The sequence below is a fragment of the Elephantulus edwardii genome, unplaced genomic scaffold (assembly GCF_000299155.1).
Source record: "Elephantulus edwardii isolate Elephantulus edwardi_28Jun2011 unplaced genomic scaffold, EleEdw1.0 scaffold00020, whole genome shotgun sequence".
NCBI classification, from domain to species: domain Eukaryota; kingdom Metazoa; phylum Chordata; class Mammalia; order Macroscelidea; family Macroscelididae; genus Elephantulus; species Elephantulus edwardii.
Genome location: NW_006399770.1, coordinates 11,155,662 through 11,172,713, shown reverse-complemented (window position 1 = coordinate 11,172,713; position 17,052 = coordinate 11,155,662).

Below are 17,052 nucleotides of genomic sequence, written 5' to 3'. Positions count from 1 at the left end.
TTCCTTTCGGTACAATGAGTCAGTATATTCCTTCCATCTTCTTTTGATACCTCCTGGATCATTTAACATTCTGCCTAAAGCATCCTTGTTTGTAGCAACTCGAGGTTTGAATTTGTTCTTCAGTTCCTTGAGCTTAAGAAATGCTGAACGAGTTCGGCCCTTTTGATTTTCCAACTCTAGCTCTTCGCACAGTTCATTGTAGTATTTTGCTTTGTCATTCCGTGCTGCCTTTTGGAATCTTCTGTTCAGCTCTTTAGTAAGAAAATATTTATTATTTCAATGTTTTTTAAATTATTGAGGCTTACTTTGTGTCCTAATATTTGATTGATTCTGGAGAATGTACCCTGTGCACTTAAGAAGAAAGTGAATTGAGTTTTATTTGGGTGCAGCTCTTGAACACATCCGCAAGGTTGAGTTGGCTGCTTGTGTAGTTTAGATCTTCTCCATCCTTGTTGTGTTTCCTTTTGAGTTGACCTGTTTTTTGGTGACACTGGTGTGTTGAAATCTTCTACCACTATTGTGCTGCTGCCTATTTCTCTCTTCAATTCTGTTAATCATTGTTTTATGTATTTTGTAGGGCTACCATTCGGTGCATAAATGTTGACCAAGGTTATGTTTTCTTGATCTACTGTGCCTTTAATTAGTATACAATGTCATTTCTTATCTTTGATGGTGGTTTTCATTCTAAAATCTATTTTTTCAGAGATTAACATTGTCTCTCCTACTTTTCTGAGGTTGCCAATTGCTTGGTATATTTTTTTCCCAGCCTTTGATTTTGTATCTGTCTTTCTCTTCCTTTTGTAGATGCATCTCTTGTAGGCAACATATTGGTGGGCTTTGTTTGTTTGTTTGTTTTTTAATCCATTCTGCTACTCTTTTTCTTTTAATAGGTGCATTTAGTCCATTCACATTAAGTGTGATTATTGTCAGGCTCGATTTTATTTTTGCCATTTTGCCATATTTCTTGTTTCTGGTCACTATGGTCCATGCACTTTGTTTTGGTATCTCCATGTGGAAGACTTCACGTAAAATTTCTTGTAGTTTTGGTCTTGTTGTCACAAATTCCTTAAGGTCCTTCTTTTCTGCAAAGAATATAATTCCTTCTTCATATATGATAGAGAACTTTGCTGGATATAGGGTTCTTGGCTGGCAATTGTTACCTTTCAACTTTCCGAGTAAGGCATCACATTGCCTTCTAGCTCGCATGGTTTCTATGGAAAAATCTGAATTTAATCTACTTGTTTCCCCTTTGTATATAAGTCTTTGTTTTTCCTCGTGCTGCTTTTAGAATTCTATCCTTATCTTTTAATTTGGAGAATTTGACAATCATGTGTCTTGTTTTTCTTTTTGGGTCTAGTCTATTTATGTGGATTTCCCCAATCTTCAAAATACCTGGTAAGTTTTCTTCTAGTACTTCTTTCACAATCTTCCCAGTGATTTCCCTGTCACTTTCCTCTTCTGGAATTCCAATCATATGTATGTTATTCTGCTTGATATAATCCAACATGATTCTAATTTTCTTTATGTCTTGTTTCTTATTTTTCTTCTAATATATTTCAAATGAGGCTCTTTCCTTCCAGCTTACTGACCCTCTGTTCCATCTCTTCAGTTCTACTTTTTTTGTCCTACCAGTATGTTGGACACTTCTGCCATTTAAGTCTTAATGTTCTGGATTGCCTTTTCATGCTTTTCTGTTACTTTCAATAATTTGTTAGCTGTACCCTTTCTGTCTTGGGATGATTTTTTTAAGTTCTTGTACATGTCTATTCTATCATTTTTTGCTTCCATCTTTTGTATTTTTGTCCATAGCTTTTTAAGTTTCTCCTCATCCATGTATTTCTTCTGCACTGTTGTCTCTGAGGTATTTACTCTCTTATTGACTTCCATTGTTTCTTCCTGCATTTCTATCTTTTTTGGTAACTGGTCAAATAACTCTATATTAATATATTCTTCTGGTTCTCTCTATCTAGGGTATTCACTGGATCTGCTTTTTTAGGAGAACTTTTTTTTATGATGGCTGAAGTGGATTGCTACTTTCTTGACATTTTAGGAGTCTTTTCTTAATAGATATTAGGCTGTTGTTACTATAAAGTTATCCAGGGTATGGCAATGTTTTCTGAAGCACCTATATATTTGTGCTTCCTTCACAGAAAAAAACAGCAGTTTCCCCCAAAGTACCTGAATGACAATGGAGGAAGCCTGCTGTTCCCTTATTGAAGTGGTTTATTGCCTCCCTAAAGGTGCCCAGGTCTTCCCTGTTGCTTGAGCTTAAGGGGTCCCATATGGAGAAACTGCACAGAAGCTTTTTCCTCCAAAAGTATCTTAATGTCAGAGGGAGAAACCTGTTATTTCTTTCTGGAAGTGGCTTCTCACCACCCTCAAGGTGTCCCAGTCCTCCTTGTTGCTTGAACATAAGGTGTCACGGATGGTCAAGGTAGACAGCAGTTTTTTTCTCCTAAGTACCTAAGTACCAATTGACTGGAACAGATCCATGTTTAAGATTCAGTATGTTGAGACTATAGTAATGCCAGCTGCTAAGACTGGTAGGGAGAGGGGGAGAAGAACTGATGTTGACAACGTGTACAGCAGCTCCAAGGTATAGGTTTTGGATGAGCACAATTAAGTGATCTGGAATTCTTATTCTTCTCAATGTCAGCCACAACTTGTTATAATTCACACAGTCAAATGCCTTTGCTTAGTCAATCTTCTGGTATTCTTTACTTTCAGCCAGGATCCATCTCACATCAGCAATATCATCCCAGGTGCCACGACCACTTCTAAATTCTGCATGAACTATTTGCTCTTCCCTATCTATGCACTATTCTGGTCATTTTTGAATGATGTTCAACAGTATTTTGCTTGCATGTGATATTAATATTGTTCAATAGTTTCCAAATTATGTTGGATCACCTTTTTTGGGAAGGGAATATAGACCTCTTCCAAGCCATTGGCCAGGTAGCTGTTTCCAAATTTTCTGGCATAGACTGGTGAGCACATACAAGGCTGCACCTGATAATTGAAACAAGTCAATTAGTATCCCATCAATTCCTGGCACCTTATTTCTTTTGCTAATTCCTTCAATGTTGCTTCCGCTTCCTCCTTCATTACCATTGTCTCCTGCCCATGTGGTAATTGTTGTTGTTATGTGCCATCAAGTTGCCTGTGACTGATAGGCCCTATGTAAAACAGCCCCAAACCCTGCTCTATCCTGTGCCAATCTCACTGTCTCTGATACACCTACTCACATTATTCCAGTCACTGAATCAATCCACCTCATAGAGGATCTTTCTCTCCTGCGCTGTCCCTCCACCCTACCAAGCATGATGTCCTTCTCCAAGAACCGGTCTCTCCTTACAACATGTCCAAAGTATGTTAGATGGAAACTCAGAATCCTTGCTTCCAAGGAGCAGCCTGATTTCAACCTCTCAAGGACCAATTTGTTTGCTCTTCTAGCAGTTCATAGTATATTCAATACTCTTCTCCAGCACCACAGCTCAAAGGCATCACTTGTCCTTCTATCCTCCCTAGTCATTTTTCAGCTCTCTGATGCATAGCAAGTGATTGCAAAGACCATGGACTATATCAGACATACCTTAGTGTCCACAGTGATACTATTGCTGTTCAGTACTTTGGAGAGGTCACTAACAGCAGCCTTTCCCACTGCAATACATATTTAATTTCCTGGCTGCTGGTGCCAAGATTGTTGACTGTGAAGCCAAGCAAACTAAAGCTGTGAACAATTTCAATCTCTTCACCATCCATCCTAATGCTGCCAATTGGTCCAGCGGTTAGAAATTTTGTCTTCTTGATATTGAGCCTCAATCTATATCGAAGGCTGAAGTCCTTAATCTTCAACAGCGAGCGCTTCAGGTCCTCCTCAGTTTCAGCAAGCAGGGTTAGTTCATCTGCATAACGCAGATTGTTGATGAATCTTCCACCAATCCTAACGCCACATTTATCCTCATACAGCTCAGCCTCCCAGATAATCTGTTGTGCATATAAGTTGAAAACATATGGAGGTAGGACACATCCCTTCCCAATTTTGACCCACACAGTGTTTCCTTGCTTTGTTCTGATGACTGCCCCCTGGTTCAATTATAGCATGATCAAGTGTTCTGGGATTCTCATTATTCTCAGAGTCAACTACAGTTTGTTGTGATCTACACAGTCAAATGCCTTTGCATATCAATGAAACATAGATAGACATTCCTCTGGTACTCAATGCTTTTAGCCAAGATCCATCTAACATTAGCTGTAACATCCCTAGTACCATGACCCTTTCTAAGCTCAGCCTGGACTTCTGGCAGTTCTCTGTTGATGTGCTGTCTTTTTTGGATAATCTTCAGCAGCATCTTGCTTGCATCTGATAGCAATTAAACTGTTTGATAATTTCCACACCCTGTTGGGTCACCTTTCTTTGAAATGGGAACAAATATAGATCTCTTCCAGTCAGTTGGCCAAATGGTTGACCTCCTCCTGGCACAACTTGGTAAGCACATCTAGCGCAGTATTTGTTAGTTGAAATACATTAGGTGGTATATCATCTCCTCCTGGGACCTTACTTTTTACCAGTTCCTTCAAAGCAGCTTGACCTTCTTCCTTCATCACCATAGGCTTTTGCTTATATATTGTTTCATTAAATTCTTCTGTGTCTGCCAATTCCTTTTGGTACAGTGACTTTGTATACTCTTTCCATCTTCTTTTAATACTTCCTGGATCATTTAATAGTCTACCTAAAGCATTTTTAATTATAGCAATTCAAGTACCAATCACTTCTTTTTGATACAGTGATTCTGTATACTCCTTCTATCTTCTTTTGATGCTTTCTAGGTCATTCAATATATTGCTGATAGCATCTTACCATATTACAACCTGAGGTTTAAATTTGCTTTTTCAGTTCATGGACAGAAATGCACAATCCAGAAAGGATAAAATTTATAAACAAGACCTTCTAAGAATTAAGACTATGTGCATCAAACACTTTTTGCAACAGGTTGAAAAGAACCGACACACTGTGAAAAAATCATGAGCAATGACATCTTAGCTAAGTGTATCATAACCAAATTGAACATCATACTACAGGGTTTTTACAGGAAAAAATGATTGATAATTCAGTTACAAAATCAGAAAAAAAAACCCAAAACAAAACATGAAGACTCTTCACAAAGGAAAACATTCAGATGGCCAACAGACATATGAAGAAATGGTAAAAATTATTAGCAATTGAAAAGGTGCAACTCAAACAGCAATGAGATATCATATCACCCCAATGGCAGTAATTAATTTTAATAGGACAGTGAGTAACAAATTTTGGAGAGGTTTTGGAGAGATTGGAACTCTATGCACTGCTGGAAGAATTGTAGAATGACAGAGCCACTTTGGAAGACAATTTGATATTTCCTCAAGAAGCTGAACAGAGAGATCCCATATGACTCATATGACTACTTCTAGAAATAGTAGTTTTATTTTACTATGGAAAATAAAACTGAGACACAAATGGAGATTTGTACATCTATGCTCACAGCAGCATTATTTACAAAAGTAAGAAAATGGAAACAGCCCCAAATACCCATCAACAAACAATTGGATTGAGAAATTATTATTCATTCACACAATGGAATACTATGCAACCCTAAGGAGCAATGATTTTGTAAATTACTATATAACACAGGAAAGTTTAGAAAGCATTATATTGAGTGAATTCAGTCTCATAAGGACAAATACTATATAAGACCATTATTGTAAAATCAGCAGGATACTTTAGTAAAATAAGCATAGAAGTCCAAAAGGGTAAGAGGTTAGGACCAAGAAGGAAAAATTAGGAGGTGGCAGGAATCTCTAGGATAGTCAAGTTTGGTGGGTGGATGGTTGGAGGAGGTAGAGTGAAGTAATAGGAAATATCCAATTTGGACCTGAGCAGACTGGGTAATAACAGACATAGATGAATGATGATTATTTTTATAAAATATAGTATATATAAATGATTGCATGAAACACAGTGTGAATGAAGCAATCTGAAGCACAGTGTGCATGACTGAAACATTTTGTTGCTGTTGTGTACCATCGAATCAGAACTGACCCATAGCTGGTCTTCTGGTGTGTTTTCAGAGGCAGTTAATTGGACTGGAGGAGATTGTTCATCCTTCTCGCATGGAGCAGCTGGCACGGCCAAAACATGCACCTTTGGGAATGAAACAAATGTATTAAAAAGTAATATTCAATTAAAAAACTGAAAAATAAAAATAAAGATATTATGGCCTATAAAAATATTTACAGAATAGATGGTTAAAAGACTATCATTAAAATTAGACTTTGAGAAAGGAAAGAGCATAATAATAATAATAATAATAATAATAATAACAACAACAACTTATGGACAATTATAAAGCAATTCTGTTCTAAGCCTTGTGAGATATATACTATGGGGAATATTTTACTTCAGAGGATGATTTTTTAATGTTAGATTTGAGAAAGAAATATTATTTTGTGCTGCTAACTAAAAGGTTAATCAATAACTAATATTGGATTTGCAAGTGCAGAATCCACTTCTAATTTTGTGGAAAAAAGCTAAGTAGTATTCTCCAGTAATAATTTGCAGTCTTGGAAATCCAATGGAGGATTACTATAAGTGTAAATTGACTCAACAAATGGGTGTCATTTTGTGGGAGACTACTTAGCAGGATTCTGCTGAAAATTATCCAAAAACGACTGGAACAGTACATCAGCAGAGAACTACCAGAAGTCCAGGATGGATTTAGAAGGGGTCGTGGTACCAGGGATATTGTAGCTGATGTTAGATGGACCTTGGCTGAAAGCAGGGAATACCAGAAAAATGTATATATGTGTTTCATTGATTATACAAAAGCATTTGACTTTGTGGATCATAACAAACTGGCTGACTCTGAGAAGAATGGGAATCCCAGAACACTTGATCATGTTAATGTGAAACCTATACTTGGACCAAGAGGCAGTCATCAGAACAGGGCAGGGAAACACTGCATGGTTCAAAATTGGGAAAGGTGTATACCAGGGATGTGTCCTATCTCCATACCTTTTCAACCTGTATGCAGAAAAGATTATCGGAGAGGCTGGGCTCTATGAGGAGAAGTGTGGTGTCAGGATTGGTGGAAGATCTATTAACAATCTGCATTATGCAGATGACACAACCCTGCTTGCTGAAATTGAGGAGGACCAGAAGCACTTGCTGCAGAAGGTCAAGGACTGCATCCTTCAGTATGAATTGAGGCTTAATGTCTAGAAGATTCTCACCACTGGACCAATTGGCAGCATCAGGATGGATGGGTGGTCAACAGATTGAGATTGTTCACAATTTTAGTCTGCTTGGCTCCACAGTGAACACTCTTTGGCACCAGCAGTCAGGATATCAAAAAACATATTGCGATGGGAAAGTCAGCTGTTAGGGACCTCTCCAGGGTACTGAATAGCAACGGTGTCTCTCTGGAGACTAAGGTGTGTCTGATACAGGCTATGGTCTTTGCAATCACTTGCTATGCATCAGAGAGTTGGACAATGACTAGGGAGGATAGAAGGAGAATTGATGCCTTTGAGCTGTGGTGCCGGAGAAGAATATTGAATGTACCATGGACTGCCAAGAAAACAAACAGATTCATCCTGGAGAGGGTTAAACCAGGCTACTCCTTGGAGGCAAGGATTCTGGGGCTTCGTCTGACATACTTTGGACATGTTATAAGGAGGGACAGGTCCTTGCAGAGGGACATCATTCTTGAGAGGGTGGAGGGATAGCACAGGAGGGGAATGCCCTCTATGAGGTGGATTAATTCAGTGACTGAGGCAATCGGGAGAGGTGTATCAGAGGCAGTGCGACCGGCACAGGATAGAGCAGGGTTTAGGGCACATAGGGTTGCCACGAGTCACAAGCAACTCGACAGCACCTAACAACAACAACAACAGTTAGGAACGCTCTAGTGACGCTGTAGGGAGCCTAGGTGACATAGTTCTTAGAGACTTGTGTTGCTAAATCAAAGGCACAGTGCTGTCTAGCAGTATAAACTTACTGCTCTGTAGGAGAAAGGTGAGCGATATCCTCTTCTGTGATTTAAAGCTTTGGAAACCCACTAATGAGTCAGCTATGAATTGGAATTGACTCGATGGCAACTGGAGAGAAAGAGATATGCAATGGTTAAGTACTTGGTGGCTAACCAAGACATCTGTTATTTGAACCCACTGGTCCTCTGGGGACTTACATCAGATTTACTGCTTTGGAAATTCCATGGGATAGCTCTTTTCTACTGGATTATATGAGTTGAAATCAACTCAACTGCAGTAGGTCTAGGTTTTATTTTTGGAAAGATATGCTTAAGGAAACAGCAGTAACCTAGGAGCTGAACACTAGAATGGGGTAAGGAAACACATACAAGGTCCCTCAGGGTTTTTTTTTAGTGGAAGGATATGGTTTACACTCTTTTCTTACAGTAGATATCCACTTCCAGAATAGACAAACAAACCTTCATAAAAATAGGAAGCTTCACTGATGTTTGCTTTTTTGAATGAGGTGAAGGAAGGAAGAAAAAGAAAATACATAGTGAAGGCACCACTGAAGTAATCTAAAAATAACTAAGGAAGATCATGAACTCAGACTTTGTGTGAGATGGAAATTCTTAGAAACAAGAAATTAAAGAAAAATGCAACCAGAAGAAGGATAAATTTAGGAGCTTCCTGTAGGTGACAGTGGGTGGGATTCTAATCAGAACATGGAAGGATGAAGCAGCTTCACTAAAATATTCCAGGAAAGTTGTTCACTTAAGGCCGGAAACCAACAAGTAGCTGGACTGGAGAAATCTAGGTTAAACACATTGTACACAATTTTATACAATTAAAATGAATTTTCAGTGATTAGTCAATAATATTTATTGAGCTATTATTCCAAGCAAACTGCTGTGCTTTGTGCAATGAAAGCCCTGGACTCACAAACTTAATTAATTCCAACGTAAAAAAAAATAATAAAAAGACAGAAATCTGCATTAGCATTTTCCCATGATTATTCAATGCCCATGCCTCCTTAAACTATAAATACATAATTCTAATTTTCTGCTGTCAATTCTTTTCTATTATTATTGAAGTAACTATAACTTACTGACAGTGGCATAGATTTATACGTATGGTTATTTAGAGTTTGTGAAATGCCTAAAGGTCTCTGGAGAAAATGCACTGAATAAGTCTAAAATAATAATAAAATAATAATATGCCCAAGGATAAACTGTGTTTCTATGTTTTCATACTGTGAACGTCATGGGCATTTTACAGCACAGGTTGTTTATAAATGAGGCCTCCAGCTGTTTCTGAGAGACTCAGGCAGAAAAACGGAGTAAATGGAGGATAATCATCCTGATTATAATAGGAAGCTGTTTCTATAGTGAACCAGGGTGAGTTACATTCTCGCTAGGAGTAAACTGCTCAGTCAGTAATTCCTGCGAAGTACTATGTGGTAAATTACCTCTTTCCAGGTACTAAATGATACCTTGATGTCTTGAAAAAATTAATGGGTGAGTGGTTTACTTTGAGAGCATTTTATTCCCTCTGGGTCAGCATAGGATTCTGTCCAATTAAGTTTTGGAGGGCAGTATTTGGCCTAGAAAGAACAGTTTAAAGGTTTAGAGTTATCGAAGCAATATAAAAACTAGTCCCCAATGTATAATAAAGATAGGACTTCTCACCATGGGTAAGACTTTCATTATCAGCAGAGTTATTACATTTCCTTCAGTGGCCAAATGAAGGGAAAAGGAATGTGAGGGCTACCATTAGAACATGAAATAGATTGACATCATATTTTTTACCTCTATCTATAGTTGACCCACTATCTGGTGATTTCTACTAAAACACAACAAGTCACTTTGCCTGTCACAGTGACACGCATAATTCAAAGACTGTGACCACATCTACCAAGTACAAGACACTTGCTCTAAAAAATATCTGATGGTGCATCCAAGTAAAATGAAATAATTCACTACTTAAAAAAAATCTGGTTTAATGGACTGTGTATATTTATTGAAACAACATAAAATTGAGATGTATTTACTACTGAAGGCATTATTGGATTGTAGACTAAGTTTGCTTAAAAAACTCCAAACTTAGAAGAGGCTAAAATGTTATTTTGTTAAGTTTTATCTAATTACATTTTAGGCCCTGTTCTACAGTTGTTTAAATTAAATTAAGCAAATTAAATTAATGCACTTTTGAGAAAGGTTTTACTGAAACAAATTGGTATTTTTGTGATTATTTAAACAAAATGGATACTTTTTATATTGTAAAAATGCTTAAAGCAATTTTGAATCTAGCACATGTACAGATTATCAAATAAATATTCCAACAGTAATTAAGGTTTCCTTATTATGGTACATTAATATTATCACATTTTCAAGTCACTTATATTTTCTGAAAAACTTTCAAAGTTTTACTATACTATTTTACTGTTTCTCAAAAGTAATTTAAAATATAGAAAGTTTAGATTTTTTTTTTTTTTTCAGTAACTTGAGGTCGTAGGGACAAGAGAGCTCTGTTGGCCTAGTGGATAGGAAGTGATGTTACCAAGCCAAAGGTGGGTGATTTTAATCTGTGGCCCTCAGGTCTGGTTTTAATTATTTTTTGGTCAAACATCCTTCTAAGTGATATAGCACTGGTCTGTCCTTTTGATGTACAGAGATAACTTGTGGTTGCTATGATGCTAAACACTGTAACCCCGATGTGTGAAATGTGATAATGGTTACCCATGGTGGACAACGTTTGGGGAAGCTCCCTGATTACAGCAAGTTTGGAAGTAGGCGTGGCATCCACTTTGGGAATAGCTTGCCTCTGGAAACCCTATGAACCTGGATAAAGGATAAAAGTTATACAAGCATTCAGGGCTTTCATTCATAGAGTCTCTGTGAGTCATCTATGACTCAGTGGCACTTAACAACAACAACAAAAACAACAAGGGATAGAATCCCTTGAGGAACTTTTTCAAGTTTAGTCTTCTACCTCGTCTTTCCAATATATTGGTTATAAGCTTACTTCACAGTTGTTAAGAATACTAGGAGCAGGTTACTAACCAAAAACTCAGCTGTTCAAATAACCAGTCCCTATGCTGGAGACAGATGGGCAATTTCCTCCAGTAAAGACTTACACCTTTACAAATGTAATGAAGGATCACTGAATTAGAATCAAGTTAGAATCAAGAATCAAGCAGTATGCTTGGATTTCAGTTCACCATTGCCAGAGGGCACTTCAAACAGAAAATCTGATGATGAATGTAGATGTGGCTGAAAAGAAATTTAAATGCTTATGTTCTAAAAACTAAAATAGTAATTGAGAATAGACATTCCTCTGGTACTCCTTGCTTTCAGCCAAGATCCATCTAACATTAGCTACAATATCCCTAGTACCACGACCCCTTTTAAACCCAGCCTGGATTTCTGGCAGTTCTCTGCTGATGTGCTGTTCCAGTTGTTTTTGGATAATCTTCAGCAGGATCTTGCTTGATGTGATATCAGTGATATTGTTCGATAATTTCCACAGTCTGTTAGATCACCTTTCTTTGGAATGGGAACAAATATAGATCTCTTCCAGTCAGTTGGCCAAGTGGTTGTCCTCCAGATTTCTTGGCATAACTTGGTGAGCACATCTAGGGCAGCATTTGTTAGTTGAAATATGTCAACTGGTATACTATCAATTCCTGGGGCCTTATTTTTTGCTAATTCTTTCAAAGCAGCTTGAACTTCTACCTTCATCACCACAGGCTTTTACTTATATATTGTTTCATTAAATTCTTCTGTGTCTGCCAATCCCTTTTGGTACAATGACTTTGTATACTCTTTTGACCTTCTCTTAATACTTTCTGGAGCATTCTTAAGAATTGCAACTGGAGGCTTCAATTTGTTCTTCAGTTTCTTGAGCTTAAGAAGTGCTGAGTGACTTTGGCCCATTTGATTTTCTGACTCCAGCTCTTTGCAAATTTCATTGTCATATTTTTCTTTGTTTTCCCGTGCTGCTCTTTGAAATATTCTGTTAAGCTCATTAATATCTTGATTTCTTCCCTTTGTTTTGTCTTCTCTGTGCTGTAGTGCAATACTCAGAGCCTTCTCTGACATCCATATTTGTTTTCCTTCTCTGTCTTTGTTATGACCTTTTGCAGTCTTCCTGGATGATATTCTTGATATCCTCCAACAACTTATCTGGTCTTTGCTCATTAGTGTTCAAGGCCTCAAACCTGTTCCTGAGATGATTTTGAAATTCAGGTGGCATAGACTCAAGATCATATTTTGGTTCCTTAGGGCTTGATTTTATTTTCCTTAACTTCATCAACTTGAAATTGGATATGAGTAGTTGGTGTTCTATTCTACAATTAGCACCTGGCCTAATTTTCACAGCTGATATTGAGCTTTCTCCAGTGGTTCTTTCCACAGATACAATTGATCTGACTCATATGTATACCATCAGGTAAAAACCATGTATACAGCCTGTCTTTATGTTTCTTATAAAACATATTTGTAGTGAGCCCTTATCTGTAAGATGGGAGTAATAAGTACTTCACTCTTACATAGATGTCCTGAGTGTGATAATTTGGACAATTTAAAGCATTTTGAACACAGTTTGACTCATGATTTCTCAGTATATGTTCGGCTTCATTATGACCTTATTATCATTATAATACAGTCATTTGCTGTATAACATCCATTTAGTGAATGTCCAAACTCATATACCTTTGTGGTCCCCTATAGTCATACATTTAAACCTATTTCAGAATTTAAAGCTTCACTTGAAGAATAGAAAGTATAGAACCCTAAACTTTTTACACTCTCACATTTTCTGTCTTTTCAATGTAAACAATTGTACTGTTAGATGTATGATGATACAGTTCCATATAACCTGTGACACATACATCTTGAGAGTCTAATAAATGCATACATTATTGGCTATATTAGAGAGCTCTGGTGGATTAGTTGCTAATCAAAAGACAGACAGTTCAAATCCACCAGCTACTCCTCTGGAGAAAGAGGTAAATCTTCTCTTGTCGTTAAAAGCCTCTGAAAACTCACTGGAGGCTCAACTATTAGTTGGTTTTGACAAGATGGTACGTAATAACAAGGTTCTACAAGATGGTACATAATAACAACAGCATTCCTTATATATGCATTGTACCTTCTATCTAAAAAGTTTACCATCTGAAAGTGGATATTTCAACTCCAGGCATACAATGTCAAGCATCATACTGTCTATGTTTCCTTTCCTTTCCTAAAGTATTACCATGAAGTTCATCGTGAGTCTTCCATAAAACAAAACCAATGTGGGTGACAGTACAGCAACAGTTAGGAGAAATATCACTTTGGAAGTGAAACATAAGCCTATCAAACAGAAAGTAGAAAATCAGTGAATTCTATGGCTAGTAATCTAGACATATCATTCTCGATAATAATGATGATCCTTAAAAACAATGAAAAAATTCTGCAAGTGTAAAAAGCTAGAAGGCGAATGCCAATATGAGAGGTACCTACAACAGGTGTGGAGAAATTGCTAATGATGTGGATTGAAGGCCAAACACAAAGTGAATTCATTTCAGCTTGTTGATGATCACTATCAAGACACAAAACTCATTCAAGATACTTAAAGAGAAGGTAAGACCAAACCACAGTATATTGTTCAAATAAAGTCTAAATCACATAGTCACCTATTTCAATGAATACATTGCAGATTTTAAACAACATATGACTATAATATTTTAATGTAGTAACCAGTACTACTATCACTATCCTCTTTCTTTAATATTCATATGCCAGGAAATTTGGAGGACGACTGTCTGGCCAACAAAATGAAATAAGTCTATATTTGTTCCCATTCCCAAGAAAGGAGATCCAGTTGAGTGTGGGAATTGTCAAACAATACCACTAATAGCATATGGAAACAAAATACTACTGATGATTGTTCAAAAATGGCTGAAACAGTACATAGATAGGGAACTGCTAGGAGTTCAAGGAGGATTTTGAAGAGGCCATGACATCAGGAATATCATTACTGATGTCAGATGGATCCTGGCTAAAAGTAAGGAATATCAGAAGAATGTCGATTTGTGCTTTATTGTAAAGGTGTTTGACTGTGTGAATAATGACAAATTGTGGCTGACATTGAGGAGAATGGGAATGCCAGAGCACTTGATTGTGCTCATGAGTAACCTATACCTGGATCAGGACGCTCTTGTGTGAATGGAGCAGAGGAGCACTAAATGGTTTGAAATTGGGGCGGGGGGTGGGCGTCAGAGTTGTATTCTATCTCAATACCTGTTCTATCTATCTGCTGAGCAAATTATCCAGGCAGATGGGCTCTATGAAGAGGAGTGTGGCATCAGAGTTGGAGGAAGAATCATCAATAACCTGTGTTATGCAGATGGCACAACCTTGCTTGCTGAAAGTGAGGGGGATTTGAAGTACTTGTTGCAAAAGATCAAGGAATGCAGCCTTCAGTATAGATTGCATTTCAATATCAAGAAAAGAAAGATCCTTATCACTGGGCCAATAAGCAACATCATGATGGATGGAGAGGAGATTGAAAGTGTCAACAGTTTCATCTTGCTTAGATCCACATTTAACACTCTTATTACAATAGTTAGGAAATAAGGAGACATGTTGCACTGTAAAATTCTGTAGGTAGGGATCTTTCCAAATTATTGGGTAGTGATGTCAGTTTGAAGCCTAAGGTGTGTCTGATTCTTTTCCTGTCTTCTCACTTACTTGCTATGCATTTGAGTGCTGGAAAAGAAATAACGATGACAGGAAAAGAATCGATGCCTTTGAGCTGTGGTGTTGGAGAAGAGTACTGAACATCTCATGGACAGTCAAAAAACAAACAGCTATGTCTTGGAGAGGATGCAGCTGGAGTACTGTTTGGAGGCAAGAGTGATGAGACTTTGCCTCACATATTTTGGACATGTTGCCAGGAGGTGCTATTCTTTGGAGAAGGAGATGATGCTGGGAAGGGTGGAGAGTCCGTGAAGGAGAGGAAGACCCTCAACCAGGTGGATTTACATGGTAACTGCTGCAATGGGATTTTGTGTGTTAGGAAGTGTGAGGATGGCACAGGATAGTACAGAGTTCAGATCTTTTGTTCATAAGGTCACTATGAGTCATATTCTACTTGATGGTACCTAATAGCAACAACAACTAACAACAACCAGTACTGGGTCATATTGTGGAGAAGTAGCATTGAAATAGACTATATTGTCATTGCTATTTAAGAAAAATAACCTGCTTTTCCACGCTACCCGCACAAGGGTCCATACGGCATTGTTCTGGTTCCGTCGTAACTTAAAAGGGAAACTTCCATAATGTCCGGAGCCATTGATGTCCTGCAGATGAAGGAGGAGGATGTCCTCAAATTCCTTGCAGCAGAAACGCATTTGGGCGGCACCAACCTTGACTTCCAAATGGAACAGTACATCTACAAAAGGAAAAGTGATGGCATCTACACCATCAACCTGAAGAGGACCTGGGAGAAGCTGCTCTTGGCTGCTCGCGCCATTGTTGCCATTGAAAATCCAGCTGATGTCAGTGTCATTTCCTCCAGAAATACAGGCCAGAGAGCTGTTCTGAAGTTTGCTGCTGCTACTAGGGCCACTCCTATTGCCGGGCGCTTCACTCCTGGAACCTTCACTAAGCAGATCCAGGCAGCCTTCCGGGAGCCTCGTCTTCTGGTGGTTACTGGTCCCACGGCTGACCACCAGCTTCTGACATAATCTTATGTTAACCTGCCCACCATTGCGCTGTGTAACACAGATTCTCCTCTGCGCTATGTAGACATTGCTATCCCGTGCAACAACAAGGGAGCTCACTCAGTGGGTCTGATGTGGTGGATGCTGGACCTGGAAGTCCTGCGCATGCGTGGCACAATCTCCTGGGAGCACCCGTGGGAGGTCAGGCCCGATCTGTACTTCTACAGAGATCCGGAAGAGATTAAAAAGGAAGAACAGGCTACTGCTGAAAAGGCTGCGACCAAGGGGGAGTTTCAGGGAGAATGGAAGGCCCCTGTTCCTGAATTCACTGGTACTCAGCCTGAAGTGACAGACTGGTCCGAAGGCATCCAGGTGCCCTCTGTACTGATTCAGCAGTTCCCTACTGAAGACTGGAGCGCTCAGCCTGCAAGTGAAGACTGGTCTGCAGCCCCCACTGCTCAGGCCACTGAGTGGGTGGGTACCACCACGGAATGGTCTTAAACTGAAAAGTGGAAATAAGGTTGACGGAAAATAAACAATGCGTTTCATAAGAAGAAAAAAAAAAAGAAAAAGAACCTATGATTACTTAAACAGGAATGAACAAATAACAGATGAGCTATGGGAGGATATCAAGAATACCACCCAGGAAGAATGCAAAAGGTCATTGCAAAGACAGGAAGAAAAGAGTGAGATGGATGTCAGATGAGACTGAATATTGCACGAGAGTGCCAAGAAGTTAAAACAAAGAGAAGAAATTAAAAAGTTAAGGAGCTGAACAGAAGATTTCAAAGGGCAGCTTGGAAAGACAAAGCAAAATATTATAATTAAAAGTTTAAATGACTAGAGTTGGAAAATAAAAAAGGATGAACTTCCTCAGCATTTCTTAAGCCGCATGAACTGAAGAACACATTGAAATCTCAAGTTGCAATAATTAAGGATGAAGAGCAACATCAAGAAAACAAAGATTTTCATCACTGGACCAATTGGTTGCACCATGATAGATGGAGAAGTGATTGAGATTGTTAACAAATTCAGCTAGTTTGCTTTCACAATTAATACTCTTGGCACTAGCAGTCAGGAAATCAAAAGATGGATTGCACTGGGAAAATCTGCTGTCAAGGACCTCTCTAGAGTACGGAAGAGAAACAATGTCAGTCTGGAGACCAAGGTGTGCCTGATACAGACCTTGGTTTTGCAACTCCTTGCTATGAATCAAAGAGCTAGATAATAGCAAAGGATAAAAGGGGAAGGAACCACGCCTTTAAGTTGTGGTGCTGGAGAAAAGTCTTGAACATATTGTGAATGGCCAGGAAAACAGACAGGTCCATCCTGGA